This window comes from Euprymna scolopes, chromosome 46, assembly GCF_053919585.1.
Source record: "Euprymna scolopes isolate OS-2025 chromosome 46, ASM5391958v1, whole genome shotgun sequence".
Taxonomy (NCBI): domain Eukaryota; kingdom Metazoa; phylum Mollusca; class Cephalopoda; order Sepiida; family Sepiolidae; genus Euprymna; species Euprymna scolopes.
In genome coordinates this window covers 164,317,896-164,340,768 of record NC_136527.1, presented here as the reverse complement: position 1 = coordinate 164,340,768, position 22,873 = coordinate 164,317,896, and the positions used below count along the sequence as shown (strand labels likewise).

At 33.2% G+C, this 22,873-nt stretch overlaps 1 long non-coding RNA gene across 1 annotated transcript; it reads left to right on the top strand.

Annotated features, from left to right (window-relative positions):
* Positions 1-1,631: 1,631 nt before the first annotated feature.
* LOC145271368 (uncharacterized) lies at positions 1,632-16,622 on the top strand. Its single transcript, XR_013865841.1, has 2 exons — positions 1,632-1,862; positions 15,217-16,622. It is a non-coding gene; the product is annotated as an uncharacterized LOC145271368 (long non-coding RNA).
* Positions 16,623-22,873: the final 6,251 nt, after the last annotated feature.

The following is a 22,873-nucleotide window of genomic DNA, read 5'->3' as shown; positions in this document are numbered from 1 at the left end:
ATACAGGTGAGTGGAACACACGTTCATATTAATACAAATTCACAATACCTTTGTTTGTAGAATGACACAACACAAGACAGCTGTTACAAAATATGATGAAGTCCTTTTTTTTCTTCGACCGGTCAATGGTTTCACATCAAGGAATTCAAAGTCTTACATTATTTCAACTTGTAACCTTTCGCCTCCCCAACGTCAACTCTGTCTCGAGGCTGTCCCGACACTCTCTCGACACTATCTGGCCTCTCCCTGTTTGTCTCACTAAAGCTCTAACTATATTGACAACTCATCTCTTAGTGAAGATGTTATCGCATGGCCAAAAAACACATGTCTATCTTCTAACCTATTTTCGGCCTAACCTATTTTTTTAATATGTTTAACATTTTCTATTGTTCCGATTTAATTAAATTTTCTGTTGACCGAATTGTTCTAACCTATTTTCCAATATGTTAAACATTTTCTATTGTTTCGATAAGCTCAATTTAATTTAATTTTCATAAAAAGAATTGAATCATCAAATTCCTTTTTACGCCACATATCTAAACTATTTTATGTGAAACTAAACAATGGGAAATTCTACATTCCATTTTCCAAATTTCATTTCAGAACCTATTTTAAACCTAGATTACCAAGTTCAATCTTTGATCTTTCCTATCTCATTTTTACTTACAAGAACAGGGGACTTGTTCTCGTAACACATTTAAAGTTAGAAATGGCGTTAAAATGAATCCCAAAATGTTTAATGGTTTGTAAACAGTGCGATGCCAAGTGAAATATGACGTTAAAAGTAATGCTAGTGTTTATCCAACTATAGAGCTAGGATTTCTATGGAAAACAACTCACAGAGCTATGCATAAACGTTTACCAAATGCTGGTTAAAAGAAAATATTTTATTTATATAGATATTTATTACATAATTGCAACACTTGTTAGAGAATGGATCAAGAGAGAGAGAGAGAGAGAGAGAGGGGGGGGGGTGTAAATTATATTGTAGACACGTTGACCGGAAGTCAAGATCAGCTGATCGGATTGCGTGTGAGTCACATGATCAGGTTAGCTGAATCGTGGAGATTTGGTTTGGGCGTAGAATGTGACACGGCTTCACTGTTGTCTCCTCCTCTTCACTGGGGGGGGGGGTGACGCTGATGTGTGTAGGAATAAGACCTAGAAGAAGAAACCACACAGGCCAGATTCACTTTCCATCCTCTGTGAAGCATCTGGAAAATGAGATAAACTATAAAACCAATTCCTTGTCTTGGAGTGATTATTAAATCTTCGTCCAAAACAGGTACCAAGTCTCCCCTCTAGGATGAGAGATTCCAGATGGGCCAACATCGAAGCAGCAGAGGTATGTCTGAAAATGCATGTATCACACATTCACACTTAAAAACATATGAAATTTAATAGAAAGAACAGCTAGACGATCACACACGATATTAAGGCTGATAAGATAATCGCACACGATTCCCTTTATGATACAACAAATATATAATATACGTCATCTCTTCTAATCCCTTATTAGAGATAACAACGCAACAATACTGCAACTGCACTCTTAACTAATGAAGGGACATTTTTCACGGGGGGATGTAATAGTGATTACACCGTGTTATGATGACCTAAATTCTTTGTTCTTTAGCAATTGATTTTCTCTTTAAATAATTTCAAGTGTAAATCGTGTTTTTCATCTTTTAATTTTGATTCTTTTATATTTTCATATATTTAATTTCTTAATGAATTGAACAGACAAAACAAAAATTGTATCAATTTACTAACGAAATCCTAACAAAGAAAACAAATTTTCTGTTTTGAACACAAAAGAAAAAACGAATTCATCCCACTTTTTTTTTCGTATGGAATGAAAGGTAAGTTATTATTTTTTCTTTCTTTTTAAAAATATTCATCCAATAAATTTTCAAATAATCTGAAACAATAATCAAAACGTGTCGATTTCGCCGTGCTTTATAAAAGACGTGAATAAAAAAAAAATTAATCTCCTATAAAAAAAAATCTGCTAAAAATATATTTTTCAACTTGATATATTAACTTTTGAATTTTGTACAAAATGTGCTTATATAAGTGAAACTTAAGATTTCTGAGAGGATAATAGTAATTACATAATAATTTAATTCGAAGTTGGCTTAATTGTTAGACAACTGAGCACAAAACAGTTTGTTTTTGTTTGTTTGTTTTTTAGATATTTAGTTGTTTTAAGATTTAAAAAACTCTTTCTCTGTCTTATGTCTTACTATGTCTTATTATATCGCTAAAAATTCCGTTTCATTTTTAAATGTTTTATCCATTATTTAGATTTTATGATATGGACCAATTTCTTTTTATAAGCTTTATTTAAATTAGTACCCGTTTATCGGCCATCACAAAATCGTAGCCATTTCCTTTTTTTCTAACGTAAACATCACTATTTTTCACAGTAATTAAGCACTTCAAAATAATGATAAAACACACAAAAACATTATCCAGTTATTTGGAAAAGTGTTTTAGTAACATTTATTTCTAATACAGGGTGGGCCAAAATAAGGGTCCTATTTTTAAAAATTCATAAATTCATGTAAGTTTTAAGAAGTGTTTTTCGGCCAAAATTTGTTTTGTTTATTTCAAAAAAATCTCGGAAGGGTCAGTCTCCACACACATAAAGTTTGGTGAGTTTAACTTTTATTTTGTGGAAGTTATTCAAATTTAAAGATAGGACCCTTATTTTAGCCCACCCTGTATATTGGTTTATTTTATTTTATTTTTTTACTACTGTTTGTTTATTTTGTCTAAACTATAAAATGATCTTTTTTTGTTATTAAATTGTTAGGTTTTACCCCTAATATAATTTATTTAATCGAATTTTTAACAAATTTACCCCCCCGCAATGTTTATATAAAACAAAAAAACACAAAAATAAATCGAATGACACGTTTTAATAATTAATATATTTATTATAACTCAAAAAATTAATATATTTATTATAACTCAAAAAATTAATATATTTATTATAACTCCAAAAAACTGGAAACGTTTGTCCTTGAAGTCATTTTCCATTAAACTAATACGAGATTATGATTCCCATATGAAATTTTAAATATATATTTTTTAATTCATGGTTTGAAAATATTTTTTACTTTAACATTTTATAAATCTCTACTATTATATAATAGTCTGTGGGAGTTTGTTCCATATGAACTCCTAAACGGCTACTGTTTTTTTTTGGGGGGGGGTTGCACGAGGGTACTTTATATGCTCTAAGATATGTTTTTTGTTAAAATGTCTTCGCTAATCAAACAAATTCAATGAAAGAAGGACAGTCGATCTTTACTGTATGGTCTATTATTAAAAGTTCATTAAAAATTTTATTACCACACAAGCAGAAAGGACTGGCATATAAAATCAACAGTAGGTTTTTATTATATTACATATTATGCTACGTTGGAAATGAATGCTACTGTTTAGAACACAATTAAACCATGGTAATTAATTTTTGCCTTTTAAATTTTAATTCAACATATTATTACTACACAAGTAAAAAGGCCAAGCATATAAAATCAACAGTAGGTTCTTTGATATGACATGGGCGCGTTCCAAATGAATGTTTCTGTCTAGAGCACAATTGAACCATAATTACTTGTCATTTGCATTGTAAACTTTAATTCAAATGATTATATATAAAAAGTAATTATATAAAATCAACAGTAGGTTCTCTACAGTGCAATGCACAATGCATTTGCACTTGAAGGTATGCTTTACGAAGATCCAGCACGGATACATAAGATCCTGTTTGCCGCCATTCCCTCAACTTCTCGGTACGTACATCCGTGCGGGCTGTAAAAGGATTTACGTGCTCGTTTTGTTCCCGATAGTCGAGTACTGGCTTCACCTTCTGTTTATTATGCTGAATAACAGCCATTAGCGGGATCAGACACTTTGGGGGGGGGCAATTCCTTCTCTGGATAGGCAACTAGCCCTCCATTTTTTATCAACGTCTGTAGTTCCTTATCGTATTCTCCACAAGCTCCAGGGGAATTTTATATTCTGGAACCCTATTGTACAACTTTCCGGGTGGCTGCTTGTCTGACCATTTCCAAGAAACTGTCCTGGTCGAATTCTGCATGAAAGTCAAGCTGTTCCAGTTTCATGGATGCACCCAGAACAAGGCAGGCATTAGAGAAACGTGCCCTGCCCTCACCATCAATACGGACACCACCCAATTCTTTGATAACGTCCATTTCTAACAGCAGGTCATAACCAAGAAGGTCCCCGCTCACAACCAGAGTTCGTAGGTTATTGTAGGCCCATCATCAACACGTGTATGAATGACACTAACTCCACAAGAGGCTGTCAGTACTGGAATCCTCTTCTTGTTCCATGCGTCACATGATGCTTTGCGCACGAAAGTCTGCGTGCACCCTGTGTCTACTAGCGCAAAGCATTCACACCTATTCACGCACACTGTCACTCTGGTTAGCGCCCTATTTGTCAATGATCTGGGGAGAATACTGGCGCTATAGTTTACTCCCCTTGTCTGTTTCTCAAACAACTCCTTGCTACGTGACCTAGCTTGGTGCACTGGTAGCAATGCATGCGTCTTGACGTTTCCTGAGCAGACATGTCCTTTACACTGCTTCGGCTTCAGTAGTCCCTAGAAAATTTGTTTGGCCCATCACATTTATAACAGATTACGCCATCTAATGGAGTAGTGTAATCTCACCTTGTTGAAGTTCGTCTCGGACTCCTGTTTATCTGGAGTTCTTGGCTTGTGTTGTCTAGTCTTCTCTGAGGGTTGTTACATTGAATCCTGTATGCTGAAAGCGAATATCAAAGCAGCAGGCAGGAAGAAAAACAAGCTCGTGTACTCTAGTCTACAGAGCTAATTTTCAAACACGTATGTACAAATTCTTTTACAATTATCATTCAGTTCTTAGTAAGTTTTTTCAAAGTCTCAAATCTCTTCACAGACAGCGACAGACGAGTGGGCGAGGCGGTAGAGGAGTCACATCTCTATACGGTCTGTTCTCCCTGAAATCAACAAGCAATATCTCAGAACTATCTTCCTTCCAACTAATTTCCGTGCAACAGTCATATATATAGTGAGGTATGTGGATGGGATGGAAGGTCCCCCAGCCAATAAGATTTTGCCACGAAATCAAAAAGCCCCAGGTTTTGCGTGTGTGCAATTCCCAACTCTGGGATCTGAATTACTAATTCTCACGACCGCCAAGGTCAGATGTCAATTCTGACATCCGACTTTGAGTTCCATAAGGCCAGGCAATGTTATGTTTCAAGTTTCCTGTCATCAACTTAACTGCAAAATATATTTCTCTGGTTTCAAACAATATCTATTTTGACATGAAATAAAATATATATATTCATATCCTCCATTTTAGATCCTCGGGTGATCTGGCGCCACCCAGGAATGATTAGCTATCTCAGTGTAGTTCTAAAGCTTCCGCATGGTGGATTACGTCACAGTAGATGCTTCTGCAGCTGCTAGCACTGGCTTTGCATTTTTTCTTTTAAAATATTGCGGGCTCTAGCCAACAATTCCTGAAGCCCAATCCTGCTTAGCCTTGACGATGCTCATAGCAGTCGTCTGGGAGTCCTGTGAGAAAGGCACAACTTAATATGCGTTCAGTCACTCCACCAAACGGCACAGTTAATCTTTTTAAATGCACCAGATAGACGTCCACCGTCTCATCCAACCCAAGCCACCGTCCAGTGAACTGCCTCCATGAAATAAAAGGGTCCATGGCAAAGGCAGCGTATAATGCCTCCTTAACCTCCTGCAGAGTTGGTTCATCCCCGAGTTGTTGATAAACAGAGTATGTCCCCTTAGTCAGCCTCAATGGAATGACAAGCATGGGATCCTTTTTTTGCAAAGCCGGCAAACAAGCTCAGCTTTTTCCCACCACTCAACTATCAAGGGTCCAGCAGAGGAGCCGTCGAACTCCGGTATCAGTCTCAAATCAAACTTGTCCATTGCAAAAAATGCACCGAAATAGCTTGCAGCCGATCAACAGGCAAAACTCACTGCTCACGCAAATTCTCCTGACTGATTTTGCCGCTTCTCAAACGTCAAATGATTTCTCCATCCCTTCCCACCGACAAGTGACCTGTTTTTTATAAGGCACGCGCACGTGAGATTCTGTTCACTACAATTTGTCATGGCCGCCATGATGGACTCTTTTTTTTTTCTTGATGCGTATGACTCACAGACAAACACATGGACGTTTGTACGGTAACCATTTTCCGCACATGTATTATTATAGAATCTATCCTTTATTGATTATTGTATGATACAAGGAATAATTGTCATGTTCAGCTTTTTTCCACAACTCAACTCAAGGAGCTGTCGAACTCCGGTATCAATCTCAAATCAAACTTTTCCATTGCAAAAAATGCACTGAAATAGCTTGCAGCCGATCAACAGGCAAAACTCCCTACTCATACAAATTCTCCTGATTTTGCCGATTTCTCAAATGTTAAATGATTTCCCCATCACTTCCCACCGACAAGTGACCTATTTTTTATAAGGCACGCGCACGTGAGACTCTGTTCACTACACTATGTCATGGCCGCCATGATGGACTCTTTTTTTTCTTGATGCGCACAACTCACAAGACAAACAAACACAAGGACGTTTGTACAGTAAGCCATTTTCCGCACATGTATTATTATAGAATCTATCCTTTATTGATTATTGTATGATACAAGGAATAATTGTCATGTGATCTTATTTGGAATAAAAATATGAAATTAAAAAAATAATGATAATATCATTTATCGAATTTCATGTTTGTTTACAATACCACGTCAGCTGATATTTGGGCGATGAATGTTCTGGAAAAGTCACTTCTGATTTATGCTTAGTTTGAATATAGACAAAGGAAGAAATGTTTTGCAGCGATTTTAAATGACACCTTTTTTTATTGTAAGTTGAACTCATTAATATAAAAAATAAAATGGTGAGGCTTGAACATGGGATTATTTCTCGTCGAACTGAAGTAAATCTCCAGATGTTCTACAACTGAACTAAATCTCCAGATGTTCTACAACTGAATTAAATCTCCAGATGTTCTACAACTGAACTAAATCTCCAGATGTTCTACAACTGAACTAAATCTCCAGATGTTCTACAACTGAACCAAATCTCCAGATGTTCTACAACTGAACTAAATCTCCAGATGTCAATAACTCTATTTTTTCAAGAAAAAATAATTTCTACGATTTCATTATCTCAGTTGCCGGTGAAACGTATAAAAATTCCCATGTAAAAAATATCTATAAGAAAAAACTGCTTTTAACAATGGATTTCTTTATTTTCGAAACTTATCGGATGAATTTATGTACAGAACATATCTAAGAACACTGCCAGACATATAAATTACCTTTGCATGAAATTTGCAAAGGATAAGCTCAGCTGTTTAAGAACCTATACAGAAGGAACTCACAGACACAAAAAGTGACTTTTATTGAATAGTAGATACTGCGCTGCATGGTTTCCATTTTTTATTGAAAACATTTTTCCCATAATCACTAAGCATATGCTATGCCCTGAGCCAAATTTGAGTACCGCTAGAAATTATGCCATAATAAACCCTTATCCCAAATCGTTTGGCATTTCAACATAAAACAGGACAACTAATGCAACTCGTTACTGCTTACTTTCAAGTTTAAATACAAGGCTTTAAGGGGAATATTTTTCGTGTTAAACTATAAAATAAACGGTCTAAAAAGGTGAGCGTTACAAAATTGGCTCTTTTTACTTATCAAAATTATATGGCTTTAAACATTTTCTGAGAAAATATCAAATATTTTAAACAGTATTAAGAAATGCTGATAAATGTGAAGAGTTTAATAAGAATATTCTCTAGAACATTAAAAACTGTTTTTAAGTTTTAAGCAAAGTTTTAATTGATACGTTTTTAGTTCAGCGTTCACATATCAACGGATAAGTGACGTCAAACCATAAAAAATGTAAACAAAATCAAATGAAAGGAAATAGCATCGATCAAAAATTCAAAACAGCAAATAATTATTCCCTCAAAAATATATTCGTTTAACTTAAACTTGCAAGTAAACTTTTGACTATATTCTTGAAAAATTTTATTTAATTCCAACACATTTCCCAACTTCCTTAAGATAACGTGGTTTAACTTCAGTTTAATTGCTGAGTAAAATTGGCTGAAAAATAATACAGAGGATAATTCATGGCAGTCCGGGTTGTAAATGCTTTTTTAATAATGATAATGTTGCTGAAACCCGCTTGCAATATTGCAGTGTCTCCACTAGCCACACATCTATCCAAACCACTTGTATCTACCATGAACAACTTGTGCTCCACTTCTAATTGAATGACTTTCTACCTTCGATGTCTACACCTTATAAACCACACACAAACTGAATAGTGGCAACTAAAACAGTTAGGTATGTCTAGCTAATCCAATGCACAATAATGCCGTATTATTATTATTATTATTATTATTATTATTATTATTATTATTATCATTATTATTATTATTATTTTTATTATTATTATTATTATTATTATTATTATTATTATTACTACTACTACATAAAGGGGAAATAGTTTTGATACAGTACCTAAGCAAGTGTTAATAGAACAGAAAAGACCAAATGGTCAGAACTACTCCTGTTAGATTAGGGTTGATGGGTTAGACAGATTAACTTTTTGAAATGCTAATTATCCAGTATCCGTCTTTCACTCTAGCCAACCCTATTTTAATGGTCAGTCGATTCAGCGGTGTTAGGGAGAGGGAAGGTGCGAATGAACTCGAAATCCTGGCCATCAAAAATTGAACCTGGAATTGGATGACCTGGTCCTATGATGCAAGTCGTTTTATGGGCCAGGCCGTTGATTTGAGCAAAGTTCGAACGAACTTAAACCCTGACCGACAAAAGTGAAACCCGGGAATGAGATGACATAATTCGGCCGCCTGTAAGACCAAAAGCAAACACTGAGAGGGTCAGAATATGGGGTGATGACGTAAATTGCTTAATGGGTTACGATGTCGAAAATCCATAAAAGAGAAATGATAAACAAAAAACGGAGAAAGACACGGAGAGAGAAACGAGGACAGATGACGATAAACTGCCTGTCACGTTTGCAACCTACATCCCTATCCACCACCTCCACCGCTGTATAATGTAAATATGAATGTTTGATAAATAAACAAAGTTTTGTTTATAGCAGTGTCTCGTTATTCATTGATAAATGAACAGGGTAATTTCAATCAGAGACGCTTACAACAAGCATATGTGTATAAATGTCAAAGAAACTATCTCTCTATCTATCGAGATATTCAAAAATCTCTGATAATTAAATCACAGGCTTTGTGCTAATGCAATAGAATGTACCCTGGCTAGATGAAACACTAAAACTCTTCCTAAGACGAACAACAACAAAACAATAGACGTCACCGTCATACCACCCAGTATATAACATAGTGCTAGAAAGTTACTTACGCTCGAAAGTCACCATTCGCTCATGTATGGAATACTGCTGTCATGTTTGAACTGGTGCATTAGTCTCACTCTTGGACAGGGTCCAAAAACGAGTCGGCAACCTCCTGAACTGTCATCTAAATTCAGCCCTTGTCTCATCGACAAAATGTTGCATCCCTCTGTTTGTCTTACAAGTATTTTAATGGTGGATGCTCTGACGAACTACAAGCCCTTGTAACCCCTTGATGAAAATACCCCGACAAGCAGTGAAGTCCCAACCCTACACAGTCGAGATTCCTAGATGTAAGAAATCCTTTTTACTCTATTAGCTTATTCCTCAGAACAGCAAGACTTTGGAATTCTCTTCCTCAACTGTACTGACATGCGGAAGTTCAAGTGCAATGTTAACATACATCTTGCTGCTGAACTCCCTACATTGTACCCCTGCAACTTAGCCCGCTATATCAAAGTGGCAACGTGCCTTGTTTGGGTTGAAAATATAATTTAAAAAAACTCAATTATATAAACGACAGTCAAAATTGATAGCAACCAATAAAACATCAGGTGTAACAACCATCAAAACACTCGACGGTAAAGGGAGCAACCATTTAAAGTTCTTAACAAGCTGGTTGTAAGGACAAATTCACCACATTCAGCAACCCTTTAAAGTTCTTAACAAGCTGGTTGTAAGGACAAATTCACCACATTCAGCAACCCTTTAAAGTTCTTAACAAGCTGGTTGTAAGGACAAATTCACCACATTCAGCAACCCTTTAAAGTTCTTAACAAGCTGGTTGTAAGGACAAATTCACCACATTCAGCAGATCCTGCCAATCTGTCTACACAAACCACGACCCACAATTGATGCAAATAATCATTTGACTTTTTGAACTACTTTTGGAACTTTTCATCAATTTGCTCCTTATAATATTTCATCATATTCCAGTACTTTCCCTTTCAAAACTGGAGGCATGTGGAGCTCTATTCTTTTATTATTTATAACGTTGGTTTTATATAATCTAAAATAATTCGGTACCTGCTGTTTTTGCTCCGTTCTTTTTGTGTTTCTTATTATAAGTTGCTTCATACCTTGTTTGTTGCGACTTGCATAGAAAGGATAATTAATTGTGTTTTATTATGTATAAGTTGGTCGTATATAACCTTAAATATTTCGGTATTTCCATATAAAAGAAAGGTAATTAACTCTTTAATTAATTTGATGGAACAAGTTTTTAGACAACAACGATACGATCTTTTGATTAAGACCAATACATTATTCCAGTTCACTATAAAATATCGAAAAACTATATTCTTTTAAATAGAAAAGAAAGAATTGACTTTTTAAATATAATACCATTTTAGAGCTTTATTAATATTTTCCCTCAGAAACCATTAGTTGAAATAATAGGATTGACAAATTGAGAAATACACGAGCTGAAATAAAGTTCAATTGTCCCAAGCAATAAATATGCATCAATCTATATGCCGTAGTTGCATTGTTGTAAAATGTGTTATATGTTAATAATTTAAATATTTTTTTACTAATATTTAAATTTAAAAAAAGTAAACACACAATTATAAGGCAAACACATTATTGATTACAAATATATTATAAAACGCCATTTTTTACTCTTTTAGCATCAAACAGTAGAAATCTTAAAGCATCAATATAGGAGTATGGTTGGATTCGGGAGTAGATACGTTGAGTGAATACAATTTGCAATGAGTTCATCAGAAAACATTCCATTAGATAACTTGTAGGGATACAATTAGCTATGGATTAATCAGAAAACATTCCATTAAATAACTTGTAGGGATGCAATTTTCTATGAGTTCATCAGAAAACATTCCACTAAATAACTTGTGTGATTGCAACAGGGTCGAGCTTATATACTTATATTTGAGATTCTTTTTGAAGATTATTTTGGTAGTTGCCATATTTGGCAATAATTAAAAAAATGCACATAATAATCCTTGTTTTGTAGACGTATAGGATAAAGATTAAACACTAACTTGCTGATAATGTAAACACATGTAGTAAATTTAATTTCTACATCCCGATGGTATAGGGATAAACGGATAGTGGCCTTAAACAATCTATAAGTTTGTATAATATGCTTACAGTCTGAGAAATATATAAGAAAAACAAAAATATATAGTAACATAAATGTATTGACTTTTACTGTAGCTTTTTCAGCCGAATTAATTTCTTTTTTGGCATTAAATAATTCCTTTTTAAGAAATTAAGGATAATTTTACGTACTCCTTTAGGAAGGCTGAAACAAAACTTTTTGGAGTAATGTAAAGATATTTCTCTCATTATGACATTAACATGTTCACACACACACGCACGCACACACGCACGCACACACACACACACACACACACACACAAACACACACACACACATATATATATATATATATATATATATATATATATATATATATATATATAAAAGCAGAAATCAAAAGAATGTAGTGTTTAATTGATATACGTAATGGTAAACTTCAATCTAATATAAATACCAGTATATAGATAATTTAATCCCAACCGAATAAAAAAGCTCAATCCACAATAGAGAGTAGAGCTAATTATAAGAGAAAGAAAAATGCTATTCTTGTTATTCTTCTTATCAGAGAACAGACAGAAATCAGCAAATTATAGGTGTAGCAATGATAGAATTACTTGATTATGGCATTAAGTGAAACTGCAATTTATTATAGATATAAATTGCCAAGAAAAATGTTGGATATGAAAACATATTTTTAAAAAATCGCGTATAATATTTCAGCTTGCATGTAGATTCTCTCAAGGTAATCTGAAAGGCGAACATAATTCTTTAAAGTGGAATTAGGACTGTGTAAATAGTATTAAGACCAACAATAAATTCGGATTGTAAATTATAACATACAGTTTTCATTTTCTTTCTGTTATATATACATATATATATATATATATATATATATATATGTGTGTGTGTGTGTGTGTGTATGCGTTTACCTTATGAAAAACAGGTTTATAATGTATATATTCAATGTTTTTTTCTTTTATTCAATTTCACCCCAAACAAGGCAAGTGCCACTTTGAAGTAGGGGACATAATTTGCGAGGGCATTATGAAGGGAGATGAATAGAAAGATGTTCGTTCACATTACACTTGAACTTCTGCATATCAGTACAGTTGGGAAAGCTGAATCCATGAAGGGAGTTCCAAAGATTTGCAGTTCTGGAGAAGAAACTATTGGAGTAAAAGGATTTCTTATACGTAGGGATCTCTACTGTAAAGCGATGGGACTTAGTTGCTTGTCGAGTTTGTCGGGGGTAGTCACGTGAGGAGGTACAAGTGCTTGCATTCGTCAGTGCATTCATCATTAAAGTATTTTTAGAACAGGCAGAGGGATGCAACATTTCGTCGAAGGGACAGAGGCTGAAGCCTAGATAACAGTTCAGAATCTATCAGGTTGGCGACTCTCTTTTGAACCCTGTCCAGGAGTGAGAGACAAGCAGCAGATGCATCAGCCCAAATGTGGCAGCAATATTCCATACCTGGGCGAATGGTGGCTTTATAGAGGTACAGGCTACTTTCATGTGTAAGTAATTATATATATATATATATATATATATATATATATATATATATATATATATATATTCCAAGTCATGTTTCCTGTAAACGTTAGGCCGAGGAGTTAAAAGGATGCACTTCCAGGCAGTGTGTTCTTGTCATTGCTATTGGTAGTAGAAAAGATTTCTTGTAGTCATTGAAGGAAACAAGCTTAATCTTAGCAGCATTGAATGTGACCCTAAATTTTTGGCCATCCTCGAGTATTTCTGCCATTTCCTTCATTTGTTATATGCCTTTTATAGAGGGTGGTGTCATTGGCAAATATACCTATCTCCGAAACAATTTTATCAGGAAAGTCATTTATGAATATCAGGAATAATAAAGGTCCAAGGATAAACCCCTGGGGTACTCCCGCGTTTATATCATATTGTAACATTGCAACGGGTTATTAAGCTCAATGAAAATGGATTTACACTTTAAGAGCGCATGTAACTTTATCAAAATCACAAGTTTAATTTACACCACTTTACACGTGTTTCATTCAATGGCATAAACTAAACAAATCATCAAAGACATTTCATTAGTTCATCAAATAAGAACAGTTTTTTCTTGTTTAAAATTTAGAGCAAATTAAAAACGTTTTAAAGACATGAAAATCCGGAACCCAGTAAAAACAGCCAACCTGTTATCAATGACACATTGAACGCATTCTGATATGCAGAAGAAATAAAGAAGTTTAGTTCATAGTCCGTGAATGGAATAGGCCGATTATATCAAAATTCATACTGAGCTTTCAAATTACTACATTTTACAAATTTATACTAAGGGATTAAAGCCGTTTCACAAGTAAGTCGGATTCTACCTTTTTAGGCGACTACGTGTGAAAAGAAAGAAAAGGCTTGAAGTTTTGTTCCAAGTTCTGCAGAAGGGCAGGTCCTGTAGAATCAGCAGAAAAGAAAGTCCTGTAAAGTCAGCAGACGAGCAAGTCCCAAAAAATCACACACACACACACACTAAAGTACTCTTAAAGCTGCAGCAGTTCACCGATACGATCACACTGACGTCGATCCTAGAAAAGACACCCCCATGTTCCAAACACACTCCCTTTATCCTTCCGGCGTTCGTCCTCGGCCAATTAGCAGCCAAATGATGGGGCCCAGTGATGATCGCACAATCTACAAGATGAGGATGGCGCCATTTTGGAATTTCTTTCATGTTTCGGCCATGCACGTATGCACACCGTAGGAGCGTTCCAAGGTAAGGCATGACGCGCAGACACGTGGGCGCTTCCTCCCTTCATTTTCCTCGACTCCACAGGGATAAAAAATCATAAAGAAACTATAAAATATAAGAATAAAAAAATGCGTTCTATACAAGTTGGATGAAACAATTCGTTGATTAATTAAAAAAATGAAATTGCGACAATTGTTTATTGGATGATAAAATATGGGAATGACAATAATGCATTAAAAACGTAATTAATTGAATAAAGAAACTTCTAAATTTAAAAAAATAAAAATAAAAAAAACAACGTATTAGATTCATTATTATGAGTATTATCAAATGTGTAATGTTATGGCAATACCGTGTAATATAGTTATCAAGAACACTATAAATAAACAAGAATATATGTCCACGCATATGAGTTTAAATGAAAACGACTTCAAAAGACCATATTATCAAAGTAACTGGATTCGATATTAATTTCGATTATTTACTTTAAATGGTATACTTAGTATTTACATTCAATTGTCTTTGTCATAAAGTATTTTATTTCTATTATTAAGAATATTACTATGAAAGTTTAATACGGTTATTGATAACATCATAAATAATAAAATAATAAATGAAAGCGACTTTAAAAGACCATATTATTATCCATTGCTAAATTACTGGATTTTATATTGATTTGAATATTAACTTTACATGGTATACTTAGTATTTAAATACACTTATTCCTTTTTATTATAAAATTGTTATATTTTATTAGTAGCAAATATGTTAAAACTTCCTACTATATTGTTCATTTTACTTTATTAATTTCATAATTCCTTATCTATTACAAAATGCTATAGAATAGTATTTTACATTTAAACTATATTGAATGTGAATTTGAAATGTTTTGTTGCCACGATTAAAATTGACAATGATATAAAACTATTAAATTAAATTTATTTTTATTTGCAGATGTTCCTGCTTGAACATTTTTAATGTAGTGGACAACCTTTTCCCTTAAACAGTTATTGCCTTACGTTTTCGACCTCAAAAACGTCTGAACAAAAGTTTATTAGAAATTATAGTTAAGAAAACTGAAGAGTTAATTAATGTTTAATTTTTGTAAATGATAAGTGATACACAAATAAGAAATATATAAATTGAAATCTCCTTAGCATAATATCAAAATTGCATCAACAACTCCAAATTAAAACTGTAAAAGCGAGGAGTAAATGCCATATTGTTTATAACTAAGTAATAACCTTGCTTCATGCTGCATATCATTTAAACATGTATGCACATAGAGAAAAAAAGCAATACTCTTCTCCTAAAAAATCAAATTTACTGATTCCTATGAGAACCTACACTAGGGAAAGGCCACATTGTTGTGAAGTGTGCGGTTATTCTTCTTCTAAAAAATATAATTTAGTGACACATATGAGAACTCACACTGGGGAAAAGCCATATTCTTGCGAAGTTTGTGAATATTCTTATTCTGCAAAATCCAGTTTAAATAAGCATATGAAAGTTCACAATGGGGAAAAGCCACATTCTTGTGACATATGCGGGTATTCTTCTTCTGAAAAATCATCTTTAGTGAGACATATGAGAACTCATACTGGGGAAAAGCCACATTCTTGTGAAGTGTGTGGGTATTCTTTTCCTGAAAAATCAAAGCTAGTTAGACACATGAGAACTCACACTGGGGAAAAGCCGCATTCTTGTGAAGTGTGTGGATATTCTTGTTCTCAAAAATCTGCTTTAGTGAAACATATGAGAACTCATACTGGGGAAAAACCACATTCTTGTATAGTGTGTGGATATTCTTGTTCTGTAAAATCGTATTTAATGATTCATATGAGAACTCACACTGGGGAAAGGCCATATTCCTGTGAAGTGTGTGGATATTCTTTTTCTCTAAAATATACTTTAATGGCACATATGAGAACTCATACTGGAGAAAAGCCATATTCTTGTGACATGTGTAGATATTCTTGTTCTCAAAAATCTGCTTTAGTGAAACATATGAAGACTCATAATGGAGATGTCAGCCAGTTCTCAAAAATAAAAAAGAAAGCCACATTCTTGGGAAAAATTAGACATCAAAAAGAAAAACAAATGAAAAAGATTAAAAAAGAAATACAGGAAAAAATGAAAAAAAGAGAGAAGGAAAAACGGAAAATAGAGAAAATGGAAAAGGAAACAAAAAAAGAAAGAAAATAGAAAAAGGAGAAAACAAAATCGGAAACAGAAAAGAAGCAAAATGGAAAAAACAAAATATAGAAAAAACAAAAGAGGAGAAAAAAACACGAAGAAAATAAAAAATGCAAAGAAAAGGAAAAACAAACAAAAAACCTCAGCGAGACATAGACAAGGAATCATCTCTCCTAAAAATTTGGTTATTTACGAACATTTTGTTATAAAAATATCTGGATTATTATCGCTACTCAAGATCTCAATCTCATTTTTTTAACTGTTTAATTTTTAGAGGGGGGCTTATTTCGCTAGACAATTATAAGGAAAACTAGAGAATGCCGAGTATTCGTCAAAAGAAATTCATCACATGAAAAATGTCATTCAACTTGATCCTGTACGCAAATAGTTTTAGAACAGCATGGACACCCCAAACATTGTTGCCTTGAGCCAACTGGAGGTAGAATTAATGAATAATTTATTTCCAACTTACCAAGCGAAAGTTTTCACAATTTGATTCATAAACAGTAACTTACTAAATTCACTCAAACAAGACAGATGACGATCAGAGGTTCTGTCACGATTTCATTTATCGTTTTCTCACAACTTGCATCTCTATAGTATCAGACCTGACAGATTAATTAAGTGTAGGTATAGTCTACTTCTTTCAAAATACTTGTTTATTTGTTTGTAAAGCCTACTGAGTAATCTTCCGAAAATGACGTTTGTTGTCGGTACTGATGAAAAAAATGAAATAGAGTAGTGTGGAATTCATTATCCGTGAAGCACAGGTTGCCTAATCACTTCATACCCTCCAAAAACATTTCAACAAAAGCCTTACGGCCATCTGTGGTTCTCTACTGAATTAGTTTCTGCCATTTCGCACAGAAACCATTTTTTCCATTCCTTCCAACGTAATAAATTTACTTAGGCTAAAGCCATAAAAGTCTAATAAAGAGCACGTTAAGGTCAAAGTAGCCGATTCGGTTTTGGCAAATATAAAACAGTCTTGATGAGAACGGTGTGCTAAATCCCAACCATCATCAATGCGCCTGATATAATCTCAAACAAAGCCGAACTGTTTGCCAAGAACTTTGCAGCTAATTCTACTCTATGCAACCAAGGTCGTCAGCTTGCATATTTCCTCCTCTATCAAAAACACGCTATATGATAAAAAATATATTTGCATGATGTTGTTAACCTAATAATAACCTTGATTCCAGTAAAGCAACTGGCCCTGACGGCATTCCAATTATAGTGCTGATAAAGCTTTAACCAGAACTAGCTCCCATACAAAGCTGTTTAAGCATTATCTTAAGGAGAATTGCTTCCCAACATTCTAGAAAACTGCATAAGTATGCCCTGTATTAAAGAATTCATGTGATCGGCCATCTTCCTCTCAGTACAGACAATTGAGTCCCCTGTGCGTCATGAGTAAGTTGCTGAAATCTGTTAGAGAAGTCAACCACCTCAGAAAGAATAACCTCCTTAGTGATATGCAATATGGTTTCCATTCTGCTTGATCTACAGTTCATGTGCTGACAGTTATATCTCATAGGATTAGCGAAGCCTCAATAAAAGCTTTCTTTCTAGGGCAATTGCTCTTCACATATCAAAGACCTTTGATAGAGTATGGTATAAAGGTCTGCTTTACAAGATCTCCAGCTATGGTAAAGCTGGAAATGTCTTAATTATTAAATCATTTCTATCTGATAGGTTTGTAAGTGTATTGATTGATGGACAGAAATCAGAAGTTTACGAAATTAATGCTGCCGTCCCTCAGGAGTCCATCCTGGGTCCAACTCTTCCTGATTTACATCAGTGATCTTCTAAATCAAATCCAAAGATCATTTGTGGACATTTATGCTGACAACACGACCATCTATAACAACACTTAAAAGACCCTTAATGATTAGAACTTCTTGTCTTGGAATCCAATAAGACCAAAGAACCAAAACAAAAGACATAGTAAAACATATGTAATTTCTTTACTAACTCATATACAGGAAGTTTGCTACTTGATTTCTGAGATCTTTTGTACAAAAACTACATTCTACTTTAATAGAGCCATTTAATGCATATTTTAATCGTACTAAAATCAAATGTAAGCTTCAAGAGTGAAGATCTTGATTAAAAAACCTTGCCTTTTTATTGATGTAAAATGTAAAAGAAGCAATGTTTTTTCACACAGTGCAATACCTTACAGCATATCAACTCTTTCTGACAAATATGCTCACCAAACACTGTAAACTTCTGGATCTCACCTCACCTCACGTCACTGATGTTCCCCAGCCAAGATGAGTAAACTGCATCACGCACACTAAAACACTCATTCCTAGACGTTCAGACCCGTACTGACCTACTGATTATGATGATCACCTGAATAACATCGATACATTTTTCTACAGATGGACCAATTTCCTCGCAAACTACTTCTGACCGTAAGGTAGCGCTTACATGAATAACCTGTTCCGTTTTCTATCTCTCTTCTTTCTCTTTCCATTCGAGACATAAAGCTGAGAACACGTGTTTGCCTTCAATTCAAACCTCAAATGTGACTGGCATACAAATTACATCCATGCTTGATAGGGCGTTTATATTTTCTCAAGACAGGTATGAAATTCATATAAACAAACTTTTACATACACAATGAATTTTCAACGCATGCTTCGACGAACTCTTGCATTCAATCACGCATGCATACACACAACGAACGTTTATCTAGATGCATGCTAGTTATAAACACATAAACACTCTGTAACGTTCGTAAACTTTCTGGGTAAATAAATATTCCTTGTACATATGTAAATATACGATCCTGTTTCAGCGTGCTTAATTTCAATGTCTAAAATGAACTCCTATTGTTGATTGCTTTCTTTATTACACTGTCCTAGTAACGACGACCTCCAACTATTCAGCTTATCGAACACGCAGCCTATTCACGTAACCGGTTCCTACACACAACCTACAAAGAGGGGATCCACCTATACAATCGGTATATAAACTGCACATCGAATCCCCCACAGATCTTTACAGATAGCAATTATAAAGGAAATAACCCTCTATTATAAAAAATTTCCTCGAATATAAACATAGATGTTAGAGGAGATAGTCCCCTTATCTTTTTAAACAAACTGACATAAATAAAATGAAAAATTATTTTTTTTTAAATCTGGTGAACCCAATTTTAGCAATATTCAAACGATTTCAGTTGAAAAATTAAAATAATGTGTCAGTTGAAATGTATGGAATCTGATAGAATGTCAAGCATTTAATAATTAACAGCATTTATTAATTAAAAAGATCATTGTTGAGTGTTGCAGAAAAACATTTAATAATTAACAGGCATTTATTAATTAAAAAGATCATTGTTGAGTGTTGCAGAAAAACATTTAATAATTAACAGCATTTATTAATTAAAAAGATCATTGTTGAGTGTTGCAGAAAAAACATTTAATAATTAACATTTATTAATAAAAAAGATCATTGTTGAGTGTTGCAGAAAAACATTTAATAATTAACAGCATTTATTAATTAAAAAGATCATTGTTGAGTGTTGCAGAAAAACATTTAATAATAAACAGAATTTATTAATTAAAAAGATCATTATTGAGTGTTGCAGAAAAAAACATTTAATGATTAACAGGCATTTATTAATGAAAAAGATCATTGTTGAGTGTTGCAGAAAAACATTTAATAATTAACAGCATTTATTAATTAAAAAGATCATTGTTGAGTGTTGCAGAAAAACATTTAATAATTAACAGGCATTTATTAATTAAAAAGATCATTGTTGAGTGTTGCAGAAAGCATTTAATAATTAACAGCATTTATTAATTAAAAAGATCATTGTTGAGTGTTGCAGAAAAACATTTAATAATAAACAGCATTTATTAATTAAAAAATCATTATTGAGTGTTGCAGAAAAACATTTAATAATTAACAGCATTTATTAATTAAAAAGATCATTGTTGAGTGTTACAGAAAAACATTTAATAATTAACAGGCATTTATTAATTAAAAAGATCATTGTTGAGTGTTGCAGAAAAAACATTTAATAATTAACAGGCATTTATTAATTAAAAAGATCATTATTGAGTGTTGCAGAAAAAACATTTAATAATTAACAGGCATTTATTAATTAAAAAGATCATTGTTGAGTGTTGCAGAAAAACATTTAATAATAAACAGGCGTTTATTAATTAAAAAGATCATTGTTGAGTGTTGCAGAAAAACATTTAATAATTAACAGGCATTTATTAATTAAAAAGATCATTATTGAGTGTTGCGAAAAAAACATTTAATAATAAACAGGCATTTATTAATTAAAAAATCATTATTGAGTGTTGCAGAAAAACATTAATTAATTTACAGGCATGTATTAATGAAAAAGATCATTGTTGAATGTTGCAGAAAAACATTTAATAATTAACATTTATTAATTAAAAAGATCATTGTTGAGTGTTACAGAAAAAAATTTAATAATTAACAGGCATTTATTAATGAAAAAGATCATTGTTGAGTGTTGCAGAAAAACATTTAATAATTAACAGGCATTTATCAATAAAAAGATCATTGTTGAGTGTTGCAGAAAAACATTTAATAATTAACAGGCATTTATTAATTAAAAAGATCATTATTGAGTGTTGCAGAAAAACATTTAATAATAACCGCATTTATTAATTAAAAAGGTCATTATTGAGTGTTGCAGAAAAACATTTAATAATTAACAGGCATTTATTAATTAAAAAGATCATTATTGAGTGTTGCAGAAAAACATTTAATAATTAACAGGCATTTACTAATTAAAAAGATCATTGTTGAGTGTTGCAGAAAAACATTTAATAATTAACAGGCATTTATTAATAAAAAAGATCATTGTTGAGTGTTGCAGAAAAACATTTAATAATTAACAGGCATTTATTAATTAAAAAGATCATTGTTGAGTGTTGCAGAAAAACATTTAATAATTAACAGGCATTTATTAATTAAAAAGATCATTATTGAGTGTTGCAGAAAAACATTTAATAATTAACAGGCATTTATTAATAAAAAAGATCATTATTGAGTGTTGCAGAAAAACATTTAATAATTAACAGGCATTTATTAATTAAAAAGATCATTATTGAGTGTTGCAGAAAAAACAGAGACTCCTAAACATTGCTTTGATTGATTACAAAAACGCATGTCAGACGCTTGTGTTTTCTACGATAACTAAAATTGTATTAAATACAAGACAAAACATAACAGTTCATAATAAGATGTCATTAAGCAACACACAGGTGGTCTTGACGTCTGGACGCTTTGGATTTTTTCTCACCTGAATTTGCACTTTGCAAATTCTTTTACTTGTCCGTGCTCTCCTTTGACACGCAGATAATCTGTAACACTTCAACAAATTCACCTAGACCTTTGGTTCCGATGACTCATGACTGGCACACCATAGACGCAAGGTCACATTGAAGCTTATTATAGCTAAGTTTTTCTGGCCACTTATGACACTTGACATTTCTGCCTGCACACGTCCTGCATATCCTGCCAACAGTCAAAGGTACACAAGCGTATCCCTGCTCCTCTAGGAACATTGAGCACTCCAGACGCTCGGTTTAGCCATGTTCATATTTATCTGATTGGACCATGATCGCTCACTCAGGGATTTACTTATCTCATGACCTGCATAGACCGTTTCACATGGTGAGCTGAAACTATTCATGTTATATTTAGGAGTCTTATTAAGAGTGTTTGTTGCGTCAGCTCTAATAATGGATTAGAAGAGATGACGTGTTATATTATAAATTTATGTTGTTATTGTTCTTTGTTACAACTTATTAATAATGAGAGTCTTAGAGAGATGTTGTGAGAGATTGTTCGTTTTATTAAACGATTCATATATATATATTATAAGGTAAAATTAAAGCCAAGAACAATGCGAGATTTTTTTTATATAGAGTAAAATTATTTCAACTCTAAAAAATAAAAAAAATAAAAAATCTCGCATTGTTCTTGGTTTTAATTTTACCTTATAATTATTTTCAACAATGCTTCAAGCAAACGACAACCTACTTATATCCCTCAGTCTCGGCCAGACAGAGTTTGCACTCATGAAGAACACTCTTCCGCTGTCTTCTCTTGTAAAAGGACTAATAAGTCTGAAATATATTGAGATTTATAACAAAAAAATCTCGCATTGTTCTTGGCTTTAATTTTACCTTATAATTATCTTCAACAATGCTTCAAGCAAACGACAACCTACTTATATCCCTCAGTCTCGGCCAGACAGAGTTTGCACTCATGAAGAACACTCTTCCGCTGTCTTCTCTTGAAAAAGGACTAATAAGTCTGAAATATATTGAGATTTATAACACCATTGGATACAACAGAAAAAAATTACTGTTGTTTAGAGTTGAAATAATTTTACTCTATATATAAAAAAAAA